Source organism: Camelus ferus, chromosome 3, assembly GCF_009834535.1.
Source record: "Camelus ferus isolate YT-003-E chromosome 3, BCGSAC_Cfer_1.0, whole genome shotgun sequence".
NCBI lineage: Eukaryota > Metazoa > Chordata > Mammalia > Artiodactyla > Camelidae > Camelus > Camelus ferus.
The window spans coordinates 84,424,588-84,449,913 of NC_045698.1; the positions used below are offsets into that span (position 1 = coordinate 84,424,588).

At 39.2% G+C, this 25,326-nt stretch overlaps 1 protein-coding gene and 1 long non-coding RNA gene across 7 annotated transcripts in view; one reads left to right on the plus strand and one right to left on the minus strand.

Annotated features, from left to right (window-relative positions):
* The window catches only part of SNCAIP (synuclein alpha interacting protein), a 142,674-nt gene that overhangs the window by 35,332 nt on the left and 82,016 nt on the right, over positions 1-25,326 (plus strand). The gene's annotated exons all lie outside the window — the stretch shown is intronic.
* LOC116662678 lies at positions 1,004-17,580 on the minus strand. The gene is made up of 4 exons (XR_004318670.1): positions 16,423-17,580; positions 13,266-13,269; positions 10,472-10,482; positions 1,004-1,015 (listed from the first exon to the last, which is right to left on the minus strand). It is a non-coding gene; the product is annotated as an uncharacterized LOC116662678 (long non-coding RNA).

The following is a 25,326-nucleotide window of genomic DNA, read 5'->3' on the forward strand; positions in this document are numbered from 1 at the left end:
AAATCCATTGATAAGTGAGGACCCAGCAGAGTTAGACCAATGAACAATTTAAAAAGAGAACAAAAAATGGATGAGGACGTAAGTAGACGATTCATATGAGAATTACTTCAGAACCAAGGGGTGAGAGAAACTCTTGGGAAAATTGATGACGTTTTTGAGTATTTTTTGAAACAATAGCTCTAGTTTAGGTTGAACTGTTGTATGATTTTGTCAGAAAAGAAAGATTATGTCTACTTGATTCAGTCTTTACTCCAGTTCATTGCTGCAATTATAGCTTAAACTTTTTCCTTATGATATAATTTTAATGGATTTATTTAAGGTAATAACCCAGAATGATGTTTTTCACTACTTCAGTGAAAAAGTGGCTGAGCCTTTTCCTGTTACCAATTTTTCTCTGCTAATGAAAACCTTGTGAGTAAAGCCACTGCTCCGAGTTATCCATCACCAGAAATTATGAATAGAATGTGCCTCAGTTGCTCTCTTCATTTAAAACCCAAATTATTTATTTGTCTCATCTCAGAATATTTATTTGGCACAGTAATTCTCAACTCTGGCCAGACTTTAAAATTGCTTGAGGAGTCTTTAAAATTACCAACACCCAGGCTCCACTCCCGGAACAGCTAAATCAGAATTTCTGAGGGTTAGAGCTTGAGAGCAGCTATTTGTTAAAGCTTACCGTGAGGTTCTCTAGCGGATACCAATGATGGTGCATCAGAAAGATGTTAAAACCTCCAGTACTTTGCTTTACAATCAAGGAAATGAATCTAGATATGATTTTCCTCCTACAAACACTTTTTAGTTTTGTTTTTTATTGAAGTGTAGTTGATTTCAATGTTAGTTTCAGGTGTACAACAAAGCGACCCAGTTAGTTATACATATACATACATAAATATATACATATATTTTCAGATTGTTTTCTGTTACAGCCTATTATAAGAAATCAAATATAGTTGCCTGTGCTATATAATAGGTACTTGTTTATCTATTTTAAATCTAGTAACGCTGTTTTAATATACTGCAAACCTTTAAGGTTTCCCCTTAAATATGTCAAGTTTGAAAAAGTAATGGTAGCATGTTAGGTCTTCATTGACAAGAAAGAGAATATTCTTGAGCAAGATAACTTATTTCTGTATTTTGAACTAGGTATTTCTTTAATGTGTTTTTTCTGCTTTTATTTCCTGTCTTTAGAGGAAGCAGCATAGTGCTACTTGTGTTTCTGAGAGGTCGAGGACCTGGCAGGCCGGGCCTCTGCAGACTTTCCACACCTCACCCTCTCTGATCTCCTCTGCTCTACTGTCCCACTGTGCACCCTGCTCTGGCCACAAGTATGCCCTTTATTTCCTAAACCTATGGTGCTCCATCGAGCCAGAATACCTCTGATGAACCTCTTCCCTGCCTGTGGCTGTCCTGTCTGTCTACTTATCACAGCCTCTCCTGGCCAGCCCATAGACCACCTCTGAACTTCCACAGTCCTTGGCTCCCCCATCAGCTCAGTGTTCTTTAGAAACAGCCTCCACTTTGTCTTTCTCCCTTTGTGAATATTACAATTTTCTCATACTAGATTGACACTCAGTAAGTCCTCAAGTTTGGAAATGATGGAAAAGAGCACAGTGGTGGGGAGAATCTCAAAGTTTCATTCCACTGTAGTAAAAGTTTATTTGTACAAGTTCATTTTAAAAATTGCTTTTCTTGTTCACAGCACATTTCTAGGTTTGGAATCAGTTAAGCATGGCAATATCTGAATCCTGGGGTCCATCCCTCATGAAAAGACTTGTAAATACACAAATAGGTTTGCTGATTTTTGTGTTTTAAAGAACTGTCGGAGGTGATTGATTAAGTTCCCTTCAAATATAGAAGATGATTTCTTCTTTTTTCTTAATTTGGTTTCCTAGAATTAGTTTCAACTAGTATATTTTTCAATTGGGATGACATAATTTTTAATATTATTATTTTACTTCAGTACACACTGGATATTATAATTTAGATTTGTGCATTTCTTTTGTGCCCAAAAAATAATGCCTCACAACGTGTTTACAAAGATTAACGAGTTTTGCTTGAATCATTGTCGATTACTAGGAAAATCTTATAAATTGCCTTTCTGTATTTTAGCTCAGTCTCTGACTCATAGCTCATCATTGATCAACCATAATTACAAGGGTTTAAAGGCCAAAACCATGTTATTTTCAGTTTTTTGTGCTTATGAGTGCAAGAAAGCCTGGAGCTCACAGAGTGTGTATGACTGGGGTCATAAGACAGGTATGCAAACTGAGCTCAGGCTGCTTCCCAGCAAAGCCTGACAGAAAGGTGGGTCCCAGATGAGAAGATGGAATGAAAAGAAGGTAGGAGATGAGATCAGGGTGTTCACATTGGGGTAAGGAGAATAGAATGGGCTGGTACTGAGGGATTTCTTGAGGCTCCACAGAAGCCTGAACACCAAAAACCATGCAGTAACTGAGACATGCAGTGTTTATTCTTTCTCGCAGTGTTGAGTGCTGTGTACTGTCTTTACTGCTGAAGAGCTTTGTTAGAAACATTAACTGTGTCTAGTGCGCCTAGTATGGTTACTGTAGCCCGGATCTTATTTTATCTCTGGTACAGCTCCAACTTTTTTTCTTTTGATTCAGCATATATACTTTTGTGTTCTCTTTAATATGAAAGTGCTATCTTGTTTATGATTTTGTTACCCTGTCTAAGTTTTGTTTTGTGATGTCTTCTCTCCTCACTTTACATCTTTTGCCCCCATTAATAGATGTGCTTTTTCATTCCAGAGGAAAATTAAGAATGTTGACTGATTAAAGACATATTACTTCATCTGCAGTGGTCGTGTACTTGGCATAGCCATTAAGCAGCTTTTTTTGTTTTGTGTTTAATGACATTAGGACCTAGACAGGCCTGAACAAAGGGCACTAATCAGCAGCATGCAACATCTTCTGTGTTTGAACCCAGCTCTGATTGGGATGTTTGTACTGACCTCGTCGGGGAAGTCTGGCTGCTTAGCAAATCTGGCCAACTCTATCCCAAACCAAAATTTTGTATACAGTACGTGGGCTTTATAACAGAAGGATTTGTCAGCAGTCATGACCTCTTGTTTCCCCCCAAAAAACAAGATGCTGTGATCTCACCCACTGATATCCTCTAGGAGGCAGGCATGTCTGATTCATCTGGTGGCTGTGTTGGAATCAATAAAGCTTATAAACAATTGGCAAAGTGCAGTTTTCAAAATCTTGAATGCTCCATGCTTGTTTATGATGTTTTCACAAATGTGTAAAGTTGGTACATGTGGTAATTTCTGTAAAAGTTTCGTATTATATTTTTGTCTCTGCTCCTCTTATCAGATTTCATCCAGTCCCTCCAAGAAAAATGAGTTCTTTGTGTAATCAATTCTACATTGTCATCAGAGAAGATTACACCACTGCTTGCATAAAAATCTCAAAGGTCTTCACGAAGTTCCCAGTGATTTTTTAAACTATATTTTTTTATTAAGCCTTCTTTTTAAAAATATCGACAGATTGATGGCTTCTTTTAAAATATTAGTGTGTCTGTTGGACTCTCATTAATAGGGTCAAAATCCCTTTTATTGGGCTAAGTTATCTTCTCTTACTGAAAGATAAATTGCAAATATGGAATTTTGATTTTTTTTATTTGCAAGATTCTATGGAATCATAAATATTAGAAACCTTTCTGTTTTCCATATAAGGATGAGAAAATAGTTTCTTGCTACAGAAAACGGTCTTGAAGGTTTTTAAAAAATGTTTTCTAACCTTTTAAAAATTTCAGATAGCTTTTTAAAAATATTTATTGATTTGATATTAATGTATTTTGTATTAATATAAAGAACATATACTATTATTTTGAGATAAAATCTGACCTCACAGACCACCTGCATCCTATTCTAATAAAGGACCAAATTTGGAAAGTAAATATTATTTGCCTTAGTTTATAATAACTGAGTCTGAAAACACAGTATGAAATTTGTTCAAATCTTAGAAAGTTTGCTCAATATTGATTGTCTTGTTTCTTCAGTTTACCAATTAATGCTCTTATGTACAAAATCAAAGATTATTATTTACTTTTTTGTAATTGTCCTAGATAACAGAACTTTTTAAAGCAGTGTACTATATTTTGACCTTATTTCATCTTTGATTATTTAGGGAAAGAAAAGGCAAAAATTCCTCACTTATGAAAAAACTAAGTTTCTTTTTAATTTTATTTATCATTTCTGACTATTTTAAAATGTTTTCTTGTTACCTTGATTAGATAAGGACCCAAATATTGTTTGAAAGTCACTCATTTCCTAGCTTACTTTTTCTCTGAAAACTGAATTTTGCCTTCTCAAACTGAGATCCTAAATACAGAAAAATAAAATAAATTACCAGGATATCTTTTACACCTAAAACAATTCTTGAGATTTCACAGACACTGGAAATATCACAAAGATTTATACTTTCATCTTATAAAAAGAGAAGTGCTAGAAACAGTTTTGTTTGAAATACTGTTATTATAAAAGTTCATGGGAAGAGTTGTCTAATAAAAATAGCCTCTCAGCCTTTCCTATGCTACAACTGTATAAATTGTTATTAATATAAATATTAGTATAAATATTTCATAAATTGTATGCTTTATGGGGAGTTTCTTGATATTTGTCAATTCCCCCACTTTCCATAATATTTTTAATAGGCTTTATTTTTAGAGCAGTTTTTAATTCACAGCAAAATTGAGAGGCAGACACAGAGATTTCCTGTAACCTTCCTGCCCCCAGGCTTACCTGGCCTCCCCCGTGATCAACATCCCTCACCAGAGTGGTGCATTTGTTGAAACTGGTGAGCCTGTATTTGCATATCATTATCACCTGAAGCCTACAGTTTACCGTAGGGTTCACTCTTGGAGTTCTGCAGTTCACAAGTTTACACAAATGTATAATGGCCTGTTTCCACCATTACAGTGTCATACAGAGTAGTTTCACTGCCCTTTAAGTCCTCTGTGTTCTGCCTCTTCCTCCCTCCCTCCAGATAACTCTTTCTTGCCCACTATGAACCTTGTAAAAAGAATCAGGCTTTTTAATCCTCCCAGTCACAAGCCAAGAAAAAAATCATTGTGGGCAAAAGACAGAGCATAAGAAGACAAGTTGGGTTCCTTAAAAAGAGGATGTTAGTCCATTTTTCAACAAATATTTCCTTTTGTTATCTTCATGCAGTTGAGTTACAGGCTACTTACTTTACAGCTTGCTGTACAGATAAATGTGTGGTTAACCATAGTGGATACGCCACGGCTCCAACTGAGCAATTAATCAGAACTGTAGGTTCTGAAGAACTTTATCTGGAGCAGTTCTGGAATCACCACCAGCTTTCAGTTACTCCTCCCCTGGGGGGTACAGAACCCCGTCTACATGGGAAATCCTTTAATGCACATGTAGACAAAGATGATACTGCCTGGGCTCTATCTGCTTATGGTTCTCTTTGTTGCAGTGATCAGTTAAATTGCCCTGGAAGCTTTCAAAGGTATTTTTTCTTGTACATTGGGTTACTAATTAGCATCAATAGAATTGTAGAGCTGGAAGGAATCAACAGTTATACACAATAGTGTGAATGAATATTCCAAACACTATGTTGAACAAACGAAACCAGGTACAAGAGTACATACTGTGTGATTCCATTTAGACACGATTAGCAAGGCCTACCAATCTGTTGTGTTAGAATTCAGGACAGTGGTTACCTAGGGTTGGAGAGGGGGTGATGACTAAAATGGGGCAAGAGGGAGATGGCTTCAGTTTATAAAAATTTATTAAGCTGTGCAATTATGATTTGTGTACCTTTCGACCAAAAGCTTAAAATCATTATAACAATTACAAGAAAAATGAGGGAAAAGACAGCTGCTGTGCTTAAAGCAGAAATAGTACAGAGGGTCCAAGATGGGGGTATGTTGAGACTGAGTCAGTGTGAAAACCACTGGTATAATCCAACCCCCGTATTTTGAAGCTAAGAAAAGAAGGGCTCCCCCAGAGACAGTGAGTTGCCCAAATTACACAGCTACTGATGACTACACTTATTAACGTATTTAAGGCGTACATACTGAGCAGTACCATGTCCCAGATATGGGGCAGGATGCTGGGATATAGTTGGAAACCAGACTGACCCAGCCAGACCCTGCCCTCACGGAGTTTAGAATTCAGGTAGGTTTTCCAGGTGACTCACTGGCATGCCCTGGCCTGGCCAGGAGACATTTGAGTTTGCACTTCCTTGATTCACATTACTCTTCCTCTTTCAGAAAGCTGGGTATTTCATTTTCTTAAGGCACAGATTAGAATTTCCTTCCCACTTCTGCTTGTTGCATGTTTCATTGGGTTCCAGAAAGAGTGTTTTGAGAATTGTATGTAGTCTACTATCCTTTACAGGAGACCCTGTTCTCCCAGAGAGGCTGTGATGAGAGCAGAGATAATTCCTGCCGCACGCTCCTCTGGGCCAGTGCAGTGGAGTGGAGTCCCCAGCCTTTCTGTGCGGGGGAAACTCCTTCACAGCGCTTGGCTCCCGGGCCTGTCATCTGATCAGGTCTCATCTGCATGTCAATGAGGCTTAAAGCCCATGGAAAGAATTAACTGGTCTTGGATGTTTATGCAACTTTTCAGCAAAGGCAATTGAAAGGAAAGTTGCCCTGACTGAGCTGATTGTCTTGGAGCAGATATATAGTGAAGTAATCATGTTAATAGTATGTGACTAGGGTTATATGATATTTTCAATGACCAGCCTAGCAGGAGTTTAAACATGAGCAAAAACACAAACTAATCAAAAACAGTAAATGAAACATCCCTTTTAAAGCAGATCAACTGGCCTTTTATTTGTTTTTTATACTTTTTTTTCAGATTAGAGCATAGGACAGATTCAGATTTCCTTCTGAGTTTATGAACCATGTTTTCTGTTGCATTTTAAAACCAACAATATTAATTTACAGTTGTATTTCTTTTCCTTTAGGACTAATTAAAGAAAACATGTTTGTTTTTCTAGGCATCACTCCCAAATCTGCAAGTGCCAGGATATAAATTCTGGTTTTATGTTCCAAAGGAATGTTTAGATTTTGAGATCATATACTCTTTAGTAGAATAAAAGTTTGTGTGTGTGTGTGTGTGGGGGGTGCATACGTTCTTTGTTCAAGAGTTTAGCCTCATACGATAGACATTTCCAGAGAGGTAAGCAAATTCCATGCAAAGACTTCCCTATTACCTCTCCAGAGGTCATATAAATAAACACACAACAAACTCAACTTAGATTTAAAACCATGTTTCAGAGGCCATAAATAAAATAGGTAAGACTCCTCAAAATGTATGTATCCTCTTTTGTTTGTGTTAAGGTCCTTCATATATATGGCCTGCCCTAAAACTTGATTTTCAAGTTCTTCCAAGCTAAGGGAGAGTCATATAAGGTCCTTCATGATTTTCCTTCTGAGTAAAGTTGAAGCAACTCTGGGCCAATAATGTCACCCCGTGAACCCCTATCCTATAAGGCGATTAGATTACAAGCTCAGAGCATGAGGCGAAAACTGTCTAGTCAAAGTGACCCTTGAATACCCATTACATTGCCCTTAAAATTCACCTTCCCATAAGCCCAGGGCTGCTAGTTTTTCCTCCAGCGTTGGAAACCGTGCTCTGTCTTTGTGCATCAGATGATATAGAGCCACATTATAGGAAAAAGTAACACTAGAAGGACACCTGACATGGTAAGATCCCCACACCATGAAATAAATGGGAACCAAACCAATGGGTGGAACAGCTAATTTCCTGTCTTCAGTCCCATGTTCATTCTCAGGCCTAGAGCCGTTGAGGGGAATGGTGAGTGGGATTTCTCACACTTTGTCAGCTGCTTCCCTTTCTTCCTCCTACTCTCTGTAGAGCTGCATTTAAGTTAAATGTGTGCATATAGTGACACTACCTTATCTGTGAAGCCCCTTTTCTATGCGTTACACACCAACGGACACCTCAGGGAAAACATGTTGTCAATTCCAGGGTTAAACACTTGGAAACAACACAAGTAATGGGAGATTTAAGTGCTCTGTACCCCAACTCTCCTACTAGTTAGCATTTGATTATGGTTTAGAATAACTGGTTTCGAAGATGGAGGGCATTTATGTGTGTTTAAACATATGTAGATTGTGTTTAGTACTATCCCAAAAGGTATTTTAGCAATAATAGATGTAAAGAGTTAGCTTCCTTTTTAGAGGTCATTATGCAATTTATATGCCTCAAGTTAAAGACGTTCTTTCTGATTGGACTGAAGTAATTGGGCACATTTTACTTAAAATTTTACACACACAGACACACACAGATACACAGGCTTCATGACACATTGATAAGGGCTTTTCTGGTTTGACTGCTTCTGGGAGTTTGAGCACCATTTTTTCTCACACTGTTCAGTGGTTCAAATGACACTCCCTCCCCTGAGTCTGGTCATACTGGGATTAGCTCTACAACTATCTTTGGGGGCTTTTTTTTTTTCCCATTTTTTTAAATTGAGGTATAGTCAGTTTACAATATTGTGTCAATTTCTGGTGTACAGCATAATGCTTCAGTCATACATATACATGTATATGTTCATTTTCATTTTCTTTTTCATTATAGGTTATTACAAGATATTGAATATAGTTCCCTGTGCTATACAGTGTAAACTTGTACAGCTATCTTTGGAATCCTCCTCCTTCATCTCTCCCTTTCCTTTCTCACACACATATATGCTCTCACCAGCCATCACCCGTTGCCAGGGCCTGGTGGCTCTCCCTTCCTGGTACAGTGGAGTCTGGCACTGGCGTGGTCCTAGCCAAGCCACTGGAGCATCAGGCCTGACAGCACAGTTCCCTCCTGACTGCTTTTTCCACTCTTCTAGTAGGAAATCTGTTCTCCAGCTAGCTGCTTGTTCAGTCTCATTAAACATAAATCAGCTCACGATGCTCTCCACTTGAAACCCTTCGCTGGCTTCCCTCCACATTAGAGTAAACTGCAGACTTGCCTCAACTGGCCATAAGGCTGTGCACACTCACACCTCCACCTGCTTCTCAGATGCGGTCCCCGCACCCTGGCACCCAGTCTCCTCCACACCAGCCTTCCTGCTGTCTCTCTGCTGAGCGCCGTCTCACCTTGGACCTTTCCTCCCACATTTTCTGTGCCTTGATGCCTTTTGTCCTACAGAAAGAGGCCTTTCTTTTTTTTTTTTTTAACTGCACATATTTTTAAAAATTTACATGTATGTACTGTTCATTGTTTCTAAGAATATTTAGAGCTTTAGCTTTTTAAACTTCCATAGTTAGCAAAGGAGTAAAGCCAATCACAAAATAAGAATTAATTCAAAAAGATACATACACCCTGCTATTAAGAGCAACATTACTTATAATTGCCAAGATATGTAAGCATCCTAAGTGCACGTCAATAGATGACTGGATAAAGAAGATGCAACATATAAATGTAATGGAATACAACTCACCCTTAAGAGAGAAAGACATTTTGCCATTTGTGGCCCTTCATTCACCTTTTTTTTTTTCACTTCAAAAACCAGAATTTTATAACTGGCATAAACATTTTCATTGCATCAAAAACAACCAAATGCCTAGAAATAAACTTAACCGAGGAGGTTACCTATACTCTGAAAACTCTAAAACTTTGATGGAGGGAATTGAAGATGATACAGAGAAATGGAAAATATCTTGTGCCAGAAAGAGGCCTTTCTTGATCCATCGTAATTTAAAAAGCCCAACCTTCTCCCCCCAGCCATCCTGAGCCTCCTTTTTATTCTTTATTGCACTTATCTAAACCAGAGAAGACTTTATATGCTTATTTATTTCCTTGTTTATGGTCTGCTTAATCCATTGAAACAGTGCTGTCCAATATGATAGCCATTAGCTACATGTGGCTATTTAAATTTAAATGTAATAAATTAAAATGAAAGAAAATCTAAACTTGAGCTCCTTAGTTGCACTGGCCACCTTACAAGTGCTCAGTAGCCACCTGTTGCTTGTGGCTGCCAGATCGGACAGTGCAGATATAGAACGTTCCCATCGTCACAGAGTTCTGTTGGATGACTGTGTTACAAAATGAGGTTTCTGAAGGCAGCAAGCCTGTCCTGCCTGTTCACGCTGAATGCGCGATGGCCTTGTCTGACGCGGGGTGCTCAGTACATGAGGGAAGGAAGGAAGGGCCTTATATCTTTCAGGTAAAGAAATCTTCATCATTTTAGTATTTGTCTCCAGTCCTTCCATACCCATAAATAGGTTTAAATTGCAGGATTAAAAAAAAAATATTTAGTATGTAAGGGAAGACTTGGGGAAAATACTTAATCTTCATAATGGAATCCCTTCTAATCCCCCCTCTGTTTGCCATCTTTCACCTCGTCTCCTTAGAGTCTTCACTTTGGGGACTCCAACCTTCAAATAAAGGCGTTATCAGACTTCCAGGAGAAAACTACATTTTCCCTGGACTGTGTCTAGCACGACAAACCATTTTCCTCCCTCTATCTCTAGTGTGTATGCAGTGTTATTATTTTTTTTTCTTTTAACCTCTAAGGCTTCAGTTCCCAAAAGTTAGAAATACGGAATGTGTGTACCTGCAGGTTATTTACCTTGTGAAAATCATTCTTTTAAAAGGTGTCTTAGCAGTGTAAGAACTTGCAAGTGTCCATATCACACCGACTGGAGATCTGCCTCAGCATAAGGATTGTAGCTGAGTGTTGATTAAAAGCAGCGCTTGCCTTCTGCCTTGCTTCAGAGCTAAGACCCTTATAAATTGTTGCTGTGAACTTTTGAACTCAGAGGAATTTCTGAATCTATGTAATAAGAAGTAAGGTAATCCAGGGCTAAGAATTTGTGTCTTCCTTGTAACAAGTCACATCTATTAAAAAATAAGTCTGATTCTTGGCTTTTTAAGGTTTTCTTCTAACAATGTTTTAAAACTTACCTGAAACCTTTAAAGACACTTTTTAATACAATTAAAAATATACAGTTGTCTAGATAGGAGATCACTCCATGTAGTAGATATGAAAACTATTTTCAAAGAAGAATAGTTTCAAAAACAATAATTTGTCATTTTTGTTTTAAGACAGAGAAATACATCATTCAAGTCCAGAATAATTTACTGAATTATGTTCTGAAGCCTAGATTCTGGAAGTTTATTAGATTTGAACTACCAAAATAGCATCAGAGCATTTAAAGTTTTGAGTAGTTTTCAAGTTGAATGTTCTGTTGCCCTGAGTAACAACATGAGATATTTAGATCTTGAATAAAACAAATACACTTCATAGATTTACTCTACCTTTCTCCAGAAAGCTTAATGAATTAGTGGATATCTTTATTTGATGAGATCTTATGAGAGAAATATAATAGCTATTAGTGGAAAGTCATATTAATTTTATTTTTATTGGAAAAAGTATTATGTCCTTAAAAGCCAAGTGCCAAGCAGCTCATGAATCTGTAGTCTTAGAGATAAAGAGCTTGGTCTCGAGCATGTGTCGCTAGTCACAAATTATAATGCCTTCCGCATCTCAAGACGAGGATCTCATGCTGCAAAGGTTCCTGTGCAGACAATGTGCTACAGCTTAGAGAACCTGCTGGATTTGAGAGACCTCTTTATGCAGTCAGGGTTGATTATTTGGACTTGTGGCTGGGCTTTCATGCAGAAGTGGGAAAACAGTGTTCCAGGGAGCACCTGTAACCACTTTCCCAGAGTTCTTTTTGGATTTTAACATTTTGATGTCAGAATAGCTTTTGGCTCGTTGAGACCTAAATATTTAGTAACATAGCCTGCCTTTCTACTCAAAAGAATATCCCCCAACAAGCGAATACGTAAGAGTGCTTGGAAGCACTTCAGATGTCTAAAGCAGCACCAGTTGAACAGAACGCCTGGAACCGCTTTGGAGCTCTGGATCTTCTGTCTTCCCGATGGGCTGGGTGTACAGCCAGCCCCAGAAACTCCATTCCTCATGAACACTGGTAATGAATAGCGTTGTATTAGCAACTGAACTGAAAACTGCAAGTTCCCACCAAGTCCAGCATCCGGCCCTGGGTGGACTGTCTCCTCAGGGCTTTAGGAATCTTATTCACTGTGGATTGTAATCCTTTCTCCACCAGTTACTGCCCTGTGAACTAATGATTGGTTCCTAACCCATGTCTTGGTTTTCCTGTCTCTAAAACAGGGCTGGTTCTAAGAACTTTGCAGAATTGTAAATTTTAGGAGTTAAGCATGTAAAGTACCTGACATGTATTGGTTGCTGTAACACAGCAGTAGAAAGCAGTACTGTCTCTTTAGCTTCATGAAATTCATTAGTTGGAACTCTGCTTGGAGAAGAGAAATGTTTCTTTGGATTGCTTTCACTTAGCACTTAAGTTTTATTTTGTAATGTCTCCAAGTATTCTCCATGGGAAAAAAAAAGTATGATTACATGTACCAGAGGCCCTCATTATCTGAGAGTAATCAGGGCTGGAATAAAAGCCCGCTTAAAAAATGAAGTCACTAAATGCTAGAACATGTTTTCATAGTAAACAATGAAACAAACAAATGAAATTCACCTCATTGGAATTTGTCTTGAAAAGTTAAACTGAAATTATGAAAATAGGTCCATTTAGGCCTATATTTAATGAGATTTAGGTTAGATCTTTAGAATGAATTGGCAGTCAGTTCTTTCAAAATTATATGTTCGTATTACATGACATCTTTTGTTTTGTGTTTGTCTTTGTAGCACATAATGATGGTTATTTCTGCAACAACAAAAAATGCCCTTGTGCTTCATCAACTTATCCAAAGTCTTGTCTTTGTCTTTTAATAGTCAAATCATTCTCTTGTGAAACATTTGTTACACCATCATCCTTGTTGATATATTTCTGAAATTACTAAGTGCTCCAACTTTTCCAGTGACCTGATGTGTATTTTAAGCAGTTACTCAGCATCACTGTTTTTCTGATTTCATGGACCCTGCATCTTTTGCAAGCTTGCAGTTTCCCTTCCCTTCTGCTTGCATTGTATTTGTGTCATGCTGAAGGAGGGTTTGAAACCTCCCATGACCACTGTGGGACTGACTTCTGTAGATGTTGATTTAATGGAAATAGGGAGAAGCTGCTTGTAAGCAGAAGGGCTGTTGTTTGGGGGGTGGGGTGGGGGGTGGTTAAAATAGTCAGTTGACAAATATTTTCATGTTATGCTGACTTTTCTATCCCTCTGCAACCTTGAAACTGTGGGAAGTTGGATAACCAGGCCTCCCTGTGTGGAATTATTGTCATCTCCTGATAAAGAGCTGTATCACTGACCTGAAGGTCCCCAGTGTGATCTTCTTCAGCATGGGCTCATGCTGTCTCTTGGATTTTTCAGATCAGCTTTTCCATCGGTATCATTTGATCTTCTGCTTCCACATAATCAGTTTCTAATGACAGACCAGACATAAAAAGGGGGAGAAAGATTTTTCTTGCTTCTTCAGCCCTGTGTCAGCACAGTCAACTTTTCACCATCTATAAAACTGGCCAGTAATAATTTTGAGTGTGACCCTTGTAATTTTCTACTACTGGAGGATGGCTGCAGTTTGCGTACAACTATGAATGGAAGATAACGTATGTAAATGTTTTAAATTCCAGCTACAGAATCCCAGTTTTCCTAATCATCACTGATCTTGGTGCTGTGATGAACTTTTGCTTCTCCTTGGAGATACTGTAGTAGACCTGTAATGAAAATAATAATAAAAGCAACAGCTAACTTCTACTGAGCACGATTCTGAGGACTGCCTACATGATGTCATTCAGTCCTCACAAAGCACTCAGAGGTCAGATGTTCCTGTTTCACAGATGAGGATGCTGCATCTCCAGCACTTAAATGCCTGTGAACATTGGGTGATGGAGTAGAAATCTGGCAAGAGTGAGAGCTGTTATGGCCCACTGAGTTACATAAGGTGACCAACGTAAATCACCACAGCGGGTATATTGGAAATTCAGGAATCTGGGTGTTTTTTGACCCCAGGAATGGACCAAATGGAAATAATAATGGGGGCAGAGCCAGGTGTGTCTTCTGTTAACCTTAACAATGTACAGAGGAACTATTAATATTGACTTGAAGAGAATCGCGTGAATTAGAACAGGAAAAGTTTAAAGCTTATCAGTAGAAATGGAATGTTTGAAGTCAGAGAACTCATAGGAATGTGTGCTGGTTACCAAGTGCAAAATCAGATGAAATGGGGGAGGAGGAAACTGGAGAATGTCTACATTTCACTGGATAACAAGAATGCAGTGAGCCAAGAACGCAATTGGAGTTTGGCGGATGAAGCAGGGTCCAACTGAGGCTGAACTGAGCCTGAACCACACTCAGTGGCCTTGGCAATGCTGCATCCCCTCCACCCCCCTCCATGACATAATGATAGCAAACACATGCAGATGAATCGAATAATGCAGCGACCCGTGCTCCAGCTAGCTTCACCTTGGGGGATGGAGTTTGAAAAGTTTGATAAGGGTTTGAGTCACAGACAAAAGATGTGGTCAAGAGGGAAAGAATCTGTGCTTTAAAACACTGATTTTCCAGGTACCATGAATTCTGTTGTTTGTCCCACTGGCTTTTTTGTTGCACTTAATGCCAGCAATTCACGTAGTCACATATCCATGTTGTCTGTTCTACCAGTTGTCATTGCTTCCTGGAAGGGACTTGGTCTGGAAGTGACAGTTCCTTCTCTGAAAGACCCTGTGTAGGTAGGGTCGCTGAGATTTACCAGGGCCCTGATGGTTGAGATTCGCTCCATTTGCTATACTTCACCTGGAAGAGTTAGGCCCAGGAAAAGGGGAAATGAATGGAGAACCAGAGTGTTTAAACTGAGGATCCAACTTGACTTCAGGAAAAAGGGAAAAAAGGGAGAAAGACAACAGAATTCCTGTTTGTCATAGCGCTGAGAACAGTGTTAAAAACTGGTGAGGACTTATCAACCATCTATTGATTGATTTAAAATGGTTTGAAGCTGAAAAATATCTTAAAGAAACCTACCACATATTATTCATCTGAGAAAATAAGCATCTATGTTCAACTTCTTATTCTTCAGATATGATAGTTGTAAGACTTTTGACGCCTATTCTAAAAATTTTGTGTTTAAGCCAGATGTATCACTTATGCCGCCACGCTTGTTGGCCCACTTGCAGTGAAAGTGTGACATCCTGTACTTAATGAACGTCTTGCTAATGAAGTCATTTGGACTGGGTGCTTTGGTGTGAATGCGCAGGCAGCAACCAACCTGAGGTCAAGTTGCCTTAATGTCGAGAAACAAAAAGCATTTTTTTCCCTAATTTCATTTCATTTATTTTTATTACTCTCATTTATTTATTTATTTATTTTTCAACAAATGTGAAAAGTGTCAGCAGAACAACTCAGGAGGCGTGTGTCCTCTTCCCAGCTCTGCCATTAGAAAGCTGTGTAGCCTTAAGCAAGTCACCAGGGCCTTTTAGATCTCATTTTTTTTTTTTAATTGTACACTGATAAGTTTGTGCTGGAAAATCAGTGGGTTGGGTTTTTTGTTTGTTTGTTTGTTTTGAGGACTTAATTTTTTTAAGAGAAGTTTTAGGTTCATGGCAACATTGAGAGGAAAGTATAGGGATTTCCTATACACTCCCTGCCCCAACACATGCACAGCCTTCCCCATTATCAGCATCCCTCACCAGAGCGGGACATTTGTTACAATTGATGGACTCCATTGACACATCATTATCACTCAAAGTTCATAGTTTACCTTAGGGTTCCCTCTTAGTGTTGTAGTTTATGGTTTTGGACAAATGTATAATGACATGTATCCAACATAATGGTATCATACAGAGTATTTTCACGGCCCTGTAAATCCTCTGTGTTCTGCCTGTTCATCCTTCTCCCCCCGCCTCCAGACTCTTGGCAACCACTGATCATTTTAAGCTTTCCATGGTTCTGCCTTTTCCAGAATGTCATTTAGTTGGAATCAGACAGTATGAAGCTTTTTCAGATTGGTTTATTTCACTTAGTAATATGCCTTTAAGGTTCCTCCATGTCTTTTGATGGCTTTATAGCTCATTTCTTTTTAGTGCTGAATTATATTCCATTATCTAGATGTACTCCAGCTTATTTATCCATTTACTTACTGAAGGTCATCTTCATTGCTTCCAAGTTTAGGCAGTTATGAATAAAGCTGCTGTGAACATCCCTGTGCAGATTTTCATGTGGACCTAAGTTTTCAGCTCCTTTGGGTAAATACCCAGGAGCACAATTGCTGGATGGCATGGTAACTGTATGTTTAGTTCTGTAAGAAACTTTGAACTATCTTCCAATATGGCCGATTTTGCATTCCCACTGGCAATGAATGAAAATTCCTGTTACTCCGCATTTCTGTCAGCATTTCTCAGTGTTCTGTATTTTGGTCATTCTAATAGATATGTAGTGGCATCTTATTATTGTTCTAGTTCTCTCATAACATATGATATGGAGCATCCTTTCATATGCTTCTTTGCCATCTGTATTTCTTATTTGGGGAGGTGTCTGTTAAGATCTTTGGTCCATTTTAAAATCAGTTGTTCACTTTTTTATTGTTGAGTTTTAAGAGTTCTTTGTATGTTTTGGATCACAGTTCTTTATTAGATGTATCTTTCACAAACATTTTCTCCATCTCTGGCTTACCTTTTGACATTGTTTTTCACAGAGTAGAAGTTTTTGATTTTAATGAAGTCCAGCTTATCAATGTTTTCTTTCACGATTGTGCCTTTGGTGTTAGCTAAAAAGTCATCGCCATACCCAAGGGTTTCTAGAATTCCCATATGTTATCTTCTAGGAGTTTTATAGTTTTGTATTTTACATTTAGATTTATGTTCAATTTTGAGTTACTTTTTATGAAGGGTGTACAGTGTGCATCAGGATTCTTTTTTTGGCATGTAGATGTCCAGTTGTTCCAGCACCATTTGTTGAAAAGACTTTCTGCTGCATTGTATTGTTGCCTTTGCTCCTTTGTCAAATATCAATTGACTTAATTTATGTGGGTCTGGTTCTGTGCTCCCTGTTCTGTTCCATTGATCTATTTATCTGTTCTTTCACCAGTACCCCACTGTCTTGATTAGTTAAGCTTTATAGTAAGTGTCAGGTAGTCCTGCTTTGTTGTTCTTTTGAATATTGTGTTGGCTATTCTTTTGCCTTTGTACCTCCAGCCTTTTCATATAAATTTTAGACTCATTTTATCAGTATCCACAAAATAACTTGTTGGGACTTTGTTTGGGACTGTGAGGTCAAGTTGGAAAGAACAGATGTCTTGGCAATATGGAGTCTTTCTATCCATAAAAAGTGAAGTCTCTTTCCATTTATCTAGTTCTTCCTTAGTTTAATTCATCTGAGTCTTATAGTTTTCCTCATATAGATATTATACATATTTTGTTAGAGTTCTAACTAAGCATTTCACTTTTTGGAGTATTAATGTAAATCATGTGTTTTTAATATCAAACTCCACTTGTTATTTGCTGGTATATAGGAAAGCAGTTGATCTTTGTATATTAACCTTATAGCCTGACAACTTTGCTGTAATCACTTACTGGTTCCAGGAGTTTTTTTGTCGATTCTTTCAGATTTGCTGAATAGACGATCATGTCCTCTGCAAACAAAGACAGTTTTATTTCTTCTTTCCTGGTATATATACTTTTATTTCCTTTTGTCTGATGGCATCATCTAGGACTTCCAGTCCAGTGCTGCAAATGAGCGGTGAGAACGAACGTCCTTGCCTTGTTCCTGACCTTAGTGGGAAACTTTGGGTTTCTCACTATTACAGTATTAGCTATAAGGTTTTGTAAATATTCCTTATTTAATTGAGGAAGTTTCCTTTTATTCAATAATTTTTAAAATAGTAGCCACCAATGGTTTTCTCCAATGAAAGGAAACAGAGGAGAATAGTAGTAAAAAGAGGCACGTACAAGACATTTGGGTGAGGCTGGAGTCTGAACATGAAACGAATCTCAGAAGAACCTGTCGTTTGTACTGGTGGCAGCTTTTCCCCCTTTGATTCCCACCTGCTTTGTTCCCCATCCCGAACCTTGGTCAGGCTTGTTTGGGGTGTTCACTGTTGTCAATTATCCATCTTTTTCTTACTTTCCCCAATTCCCTGTCTGGACTTTTTGGAACCATGAACCCTAAATTTTTTGGAGTTACAACTTTGATTTTATGATACATGTCCTTCCCCCAAATGCAGTATGCCCCATATTTATTTTAATGTGTTGAACTATGATTTGTTTTGTGGTAAGACTTTCTATAGTACTGGTGCAGAAGATTTTGGAGACCTTTTGTGGCTTAGCTGAAGTTTGCTTCTTATAACAAATCCCTGTTTGGTTCCCCTGCTTCATTCAGTGAACTTTTTAATTCATTCAGCAAGTTTTTGAGCACCTTCCATATGCCAGACTCTGTGCTGAGCACCGTGGACTGTGGTGAACAAGACAAAGAAAGGATCTCATCAGAGAGGCAGATGTATGAGCAGATAATCATATCAAGGTATGATAAGTACATTGAGTGTAATTTGCTGAGGAACTTTGCAGAGAGGAAGAGGTGGGTAGATAATCTAAACTCCAAGTCGGGCGTAGGCTTGAATGCTTCCTTAGAAATTCCTTCCTAAGTAACCCCTAAGTCGAGTCTTTAAAAAATAAACTTAAAGAGGAAACAAAGTGAACTAGTCAGGTCAAGTCAGAATAAGCAGAAGCCACTCTAGATATTTCAGACAGAGGGAAATTAGGGTATTAGTTTCTGTGGTCCTGGAAGAGCTGAGACACCACTCTAAGCAGGATAACGCAGTCCTGAGATGAGCAAAAGCAGGGGGGCCACCACCACACATAGGGCTGAGAGGATAAAGGAAAGAGATCCGTTACCACCTGCAAATTAGGGCCTTAGTCCAGCACAGTCAAGAATGATGAGAATGATGCTGTTGATGCTGCCTTGTGGGAGCTGATGACATGCAGGAGGCACTGCCTGTAGCAGGGCAGAGGGGTGTGTGTGTGCGCGCGCATGTGTGTGAGTGAGAGAGAGAGACAGACAGACAGACAGACAGACAGAGAGAGAATATGAGACACAGATAGAGAGAGAGAGAGACCTGCGCTCTAATCTTCTGCCCGAATCTTCCTTTAGCGAGACCTGCCAGGAGCCAGTCAGCTGACAAAAACTCTGAGGAAATACAGTTACCTGAGAGAATGGATCTGAGAGTAAATAGGCAGATGATCACACCACTCATTGGCAAATGAAAAGTCAAGGGCGGGGTTCTCGATGGTTTGGGTGGTCAAGAGAGAAAAGGGATGTACACAGAGACATCAACATAAGCCAAAACTCAGGACAGGGAACATCATGGGGTGTTCCAGCATGCCCGCCAGTGTCATTTAAGTTTGCGGTGTGAGTCTGAGGTTGGCAGGAGCTGAGCAGGAGGGAGGCACTCCACGTGAGTGGCTTCCTGTGGCTGGAGGAGGAACTGGCCGTCTGCCCTAAAAGCTGTGGAAAGACACTGAAGTGTTTTCAGTAGCACAGTGTCAAGGCCATCATTGTGTTTTAAGTCACTTGGTCAGTTGTGTAGCCTCAGAGGATTGATTTTTTTTTAGCTGACTGACTCTGATTTTAATTTTATTTATTTATTTATTTTTACTGAAGTGTAGTCAGTTACAGTGTGTCAGTTTCTGGTGTACAGCATAATGTTTTAGTAATACATATACATATATTTATTTTCGTATCCTTTTTCATTGTAGGTTACTACAAGATATTGAATATAGTTCTTTGTGCTATACAAAAGAAATTTGTTTTTTTAATCTATTTTTATATATAGTAGTTTATATTTGCAAATCTCAAACTCCCAAATTTATCCCTTCCCACCTCCTTCCCCCTAGTAACCATTAGATTGTTTACTATGTCTGAGAGTCTGTTTCTGTTTTGTAGATGAGTTCATTAGTGTATTCTTTTTTTCTTTTTTTAGATTCCACATATGAGTGATATCATATGGTATTTTTCTTTCTCTTTCTGGCTTACTTCACTTAGGATGATGCTCTCCAGATCCATCCATGTTGCAGTAAATGGCATTATTTTATTCTTTCTTATGGCTGAGTAGTATTACATTATATAAATATACCACAGCTTCTTTATCCAGTCACCTGTCTATGGACATTTAAGTTGTTTCCATGTCTTTGCTACTGTATATAGTGCTGCTATGAACACTGGGATGCATGTATTTTTTTGAATTAGAGTTCTTTCTGAGTATATGCCCAGGAGTGGGATTGCTGGATCATATGGTAAGTCTGTTTTTAGTTTTTTGAGGAATCTCCATAGTGTTTTCCATAATGGTAGAGGAATGATTTTGAAGAAGCAAAAATGTACTAATTTCCCTGTCTTTGGTTTTATCCATCTCACATTCATTCAAGCAAGAAACAATGAGAAGCTGTAATAAGGAAATGGTGGGAAGGATGGAAAGGATAAAAATTTAATTGACAGAATGATTGAATGCACAGGTGAGGCAGACGGAGTGGGCCAGGAATAATACCCAAGTCTCTAACTTCATCTGGGTGATGGACGATGGTGATGGTATTGCTAAGTAAGGTCAAGTTTGAGTTGGGGAGCCTATAGGACACCCGGGTAGTGATATTAGGGAGCAGATGGATATCTGTACATACAGGGGTCAGTGGTTGAGTGGGAAGAGAAGTGGTCCTTGGATCTGTAGGGAGAAAAAAAAATTAGACCTTTAAAGGAAAAAGAGAAAGAATGTTGGACTGGTCTAGGTGTCACTGGATTTAGTGGTGGAAGTTGATCTTGTTTAAATAATTTTCAAAGGCAAAAGAAGTAAAAAGTTGAGGTGGGTTAGAAAGTAAAAGGAGACATGAAAGTGGCAACAGTGAATGTAGATGCCCCTTTTGAGATGTTTGGAGGAGAGGAGAGAGAAGATGGGATGGGATCCGAAGCTGGGATGAGTTTTACTTGTAGACTTAGTGAGACTTGAGGATGTGTGTGGTCAGGGTGCAAAAAGCCAGAGATGGGTTTAATGCAGACCAAGGGGCTCAGGGCTGGAGTCAGGCCTGGAGAAGGTTGGGGAGATTTTCCCCAGCTGCGTGCCAAGAGACTGAGCTTGTGCTGCAAAGACAGTGCATTTAGAATTCCAGTCTTTGGCAAAGAGCCCAAGTAGCACCTTCTAGTTATGAGCAGAAAGCATCTCTATGACTGACTATATGATTTTTAGGAAATAAATACTAAAACTAGCAGTTGTATAACACTTTGTAACCTTTGGACTGGGTTCACGATTTCATTTGACCTGTGATCACCTTGTTACACACACCTTACACACACGTCACTATGTGTGTTTAAACATAAACATCTATATGCATACAAACATATGTGTGTATACACGTTTCAGCCTCAGACATTGGGGCCACTCTTCTTACAGTGGCAGCTCCTGCCCTCCCAGCCTCCTGTATTCTGATGGTGAGGCTGCCCCAGATTCTGCCCACAAAGCTTCCCCATCCCGGGCCCTCTCTTTCCACCTACAGCAAAGAAAGGCACCACCAGGGTCCTCACACTCTCAGACTTTTTCTTCACCATCTGGTTTTCAAAGACTCTCATCTTTCTCTGCTACCAAATTTCTTCCAGTTTTTAATCCCGTATTTCTCCCCACTCCTACTCAAGGCTCTGCCAACCCACTGCTCTTTGGAACCACATAACTCTGGAGGGACTCTTGATTCAGTCACGTACAACTGGAATCAGTGGGGCAAATTACTCAGCTTTATGGAAGCTAATAATACCTCATGGGTTAGTGTGAGGATTTCAGGAGAGAACTTCTGTGATGGGTCCAGCTCAGTGCCAGGCTTAATCAATCTTAGCTCCTTTTCTACACCAGAGTGGCCCGAAGCTCTTACGCGCGTTTCCCAGCACTTAGCACACTAATATAATTAGCAGTATTAGTATATCTAAAAGGCAATTACCATTTAATTGCTGTGGCCCCAGCCAGCCTGAAGTTCCTCTCCATTCACTTCTAATTTGGAGCTAGAGGTTTTCTGTCCTACCCTGGCTGGTCACAAAATGACGGCCTTAGAGAAAATTGAAAAAACCTTCAGGCAGCCATGGATTGCAAGATAAAAGATCTGGTAATTCCCTCCATTTTGTTCTATATAAAAATGCAAATATCAATTTGTTCCTGGCCAGTGAACAAATGAGACGATTTCAGGCAGCATCTTTCTGGGACTTAGTGAATTATCCTGCTTGGTTAGAGCAGCGCCTCTCTCAGGAGGGCATGGCCGCCCCCATATGCGCTGTGCTGATCATTAAAATAAATGAGTGCCCTCCTGTAGATTCAGACTTAGACTCAAGTTTCAGGCATCTCTTCTTAAAAGACATTTATTTATATTACATACTCAATTTAAAGGAGTAAATGCCCTTCCCTCAGCCTGTGAGATTTGTTTATCTTAGCGCTACTGTGAGAACTTAATGCCCAAATGAAGGCAGTGTGTTTTATTTCTTCTCCTACCCAGCGTTGCATAAAGTAACAGCAGCCTCTAATCAAGAGGAACCCAAAGTACTTTGAGATTTTTGAATCCAAATCTTTAATATTAGAACTGCACATGTACCCTTGAGGAACCCTAGATTGCCTTAAGCCACACGGAAAGCATTTACATCTGAACCACTTTACGTGTGATTGCGAGTTAAAGTAAATTCTAAATAACCTTAGCAGTTTGCGATTTGGAAAACGGCCTGGACCGTATAAATTCCCCCTCAGTTCTTTTTCTGTTAAATCTGTTGCCAAAGTAAATGGAAGCCGTAGAGAACCTTTGAACTCCTCCGTTCTCAAATGACCTCAGTGAAGTCCGATTGGCAGAGCCAATGTTTAGTTTCCAACGGAAGAATTTTTTTCTTTCCTCCTTGAAGCGACGCATGACAGTTACCTTCCTTGGAGGAGGATGCAGCCCTCGGAGTTGGAGGACACAGGAGGGCTTCCTGGGCCCCCTCCCTGGCGCTGGACCATGTCCGTGCTTCTTAGAAATGGGCTTTCTGCCATCGGGAGTTCATTGCTGCAGCTCTCGGGGAGACTTGGAGTCAGCACCCAGGTTTCTTAGCACTTCTGCTTCTCAAGTCAGTCAGCTTGGCTTTGCTCTTTCCCTTTTCCCTTTCAGGAAGAACTGTTGAAAGCAGGAGGTCTGGAGTTCAGTCCCACCTCTTCCTGCTGGTTAGGGCAAGTGGCTTAACTTCTAGGAGCTTCAGTTTCCTTTACTGTGACCCGGAGATTAAAAATAGTTCTGCCCACATGGGTCCTTCTCTTCTCTCAGTGTTTTATTCTTGTACTCATGACCATGCAGTTTATTATACATTGTGTTATTCATGATTTATTAATTATTAGTAAATAATTTATTTAAATATATCTTATAATAAATGATATGTGTGTATACATGCATGTAATATAACAATATATACAACATATATATTATGCATCCTTGTGTTCGTATGACTAGACCACGTGACTCTTGAAGGCAGGGACAGTAGCTTCCACTCCTCTGTATCGTCCTTAGCATCTAGGCCATGCTGGGTCTGCGAAATGAGGCAGTCTCATGAAGGTACCTCTTTAGCCATATTGTGTCATAGTTAACAAAGAAAAGTGTTATCCATCAGTCAAGCGAACCTTCACAAAAATTAATTTTACTCCCCTTATATTTTAATGTGTGCTTTTTTTCTAGTATAGAAATAATCCTGAAGGAAAAAAATGACATTTATGTTTTACACTTTTGCCCTAATGCAGAGGAACATACTACATGTTTACTAATCCTTTGAAAAGCAAATGTTTATGTAAGCCTTTTTTTGGGAGAGAGGAGAGATTTAAAAAACGTTTTTTTACCCTTAGCCCTCAGCTCTGAAAAGTCAGTAGTATTTGCATGAGTTGTTACTGTTAGGACATATTTGAGAAATAGCATCATGTAGACAGTTTCTTAATTCATCACCGCAAATTAAGTCTCCAGGTAAGGCAGGCTGTGTGCTGCCTGCTGTTTAGGTGTGCCCTTCTCTGCTCTACACATTGACTCCGGAAGTCCCTGTGCTCAAACATGGTCAGGAGTGGGGGCCTCGCTGCTGCTGGCAACAGCCCTGTTTCAAGTAAGCATCTTGAACTGATGTACAGAATGCTTAAAGATCTTTACGAGATGCAGAAGTGTAAATGCCCATAATGTGCATTTTTATTATTGTAGGAGAATGGAGAAGACTAATTGCTGTCCATTAATCTTCATAACTTGTGTACTTTAAACCTAAAGAAACTCTTCTCAAAAGCAGTGTATTATAGGTGCTATATGTTGGGTGTGCTGACTGTAAGTCATTAGGGGGAGACGGAGAGCAGTCCACAGCAAATCCATGCTCTGACAGCGCGTGTGGAGAGGCAGTGGTTAAAAAACAGTGGTTTCTGAATCGGTCACACCTGGCTGTGATTCCTGTCTCCATTACTTAGCATGAGGATTTACTTTCCTCTCTGGTCTTCTATTTTCTTATCTATGAACTAAGAATGATATTGAGGGTTAAATGAGGTTTCATTTAGAAAGTAAAACACCAACATGGTTCTGGCTCACATTGATGTTAAAGAAATGGTAGCCAACATGAGCATTATTATTGTGTTATTACTATATTATTGTTATTATTATTATTATTATTATTACTACAAACTCAGGGGTACCCGTTTGACTGCAGTTGACACTGAGGTAATGGATGTTTCTTAGGGAAGAAAAATGTGGTGTGGGGACTCTGAGTTGGCTACCTGTCTTAATACCCAATTAGGGATGAAGGATTTAGTAGGAAGTGTCAGCGCCCAAGCTTTCCCACAATGGAATTGCAAGATCTAGCTTTCCTACCTGTTAACAGTGCTCTAGACCTCATACACATACCCTTATTGAAGGAGTTGGTGGGTACCACCAAATACCGATCTTATCCTTATGTAGATAAAATACCAACTAATTTCTTATCACTTTAATCTGTGTTTTTCTGGTCAGGCCAGTAGTATCTTAGTGAGACAACCCTCCCCAGCCAAAAGCCCTAATTTGTAGCATTTGCTAATTCCCCTGGTGTAAATACTCCTTGCATACCCAATTTCAGGCATCCAATGTGAAGTCACTGAGCACAGCTCTGGGAAGAGATGTGCACAGTAGCTCAAGTCAGTGCAAGCTGGCTCCAGTGTGCCACTGGGTCAGAGTGAAGCATATGTGTGACAGTATAGAACAGGACGATTGACAGCAAAATTTAGAAGCAAATAGAGGAAAAATAGTCTGTTCCCATCTTTCTGTCCTTGCTCTGCACTCTCCAACCATACTTAGGACAGAAATCTTTTACTAGCCTCATGTGCTGACTTGGCGGTGGAGGTGGAGGTG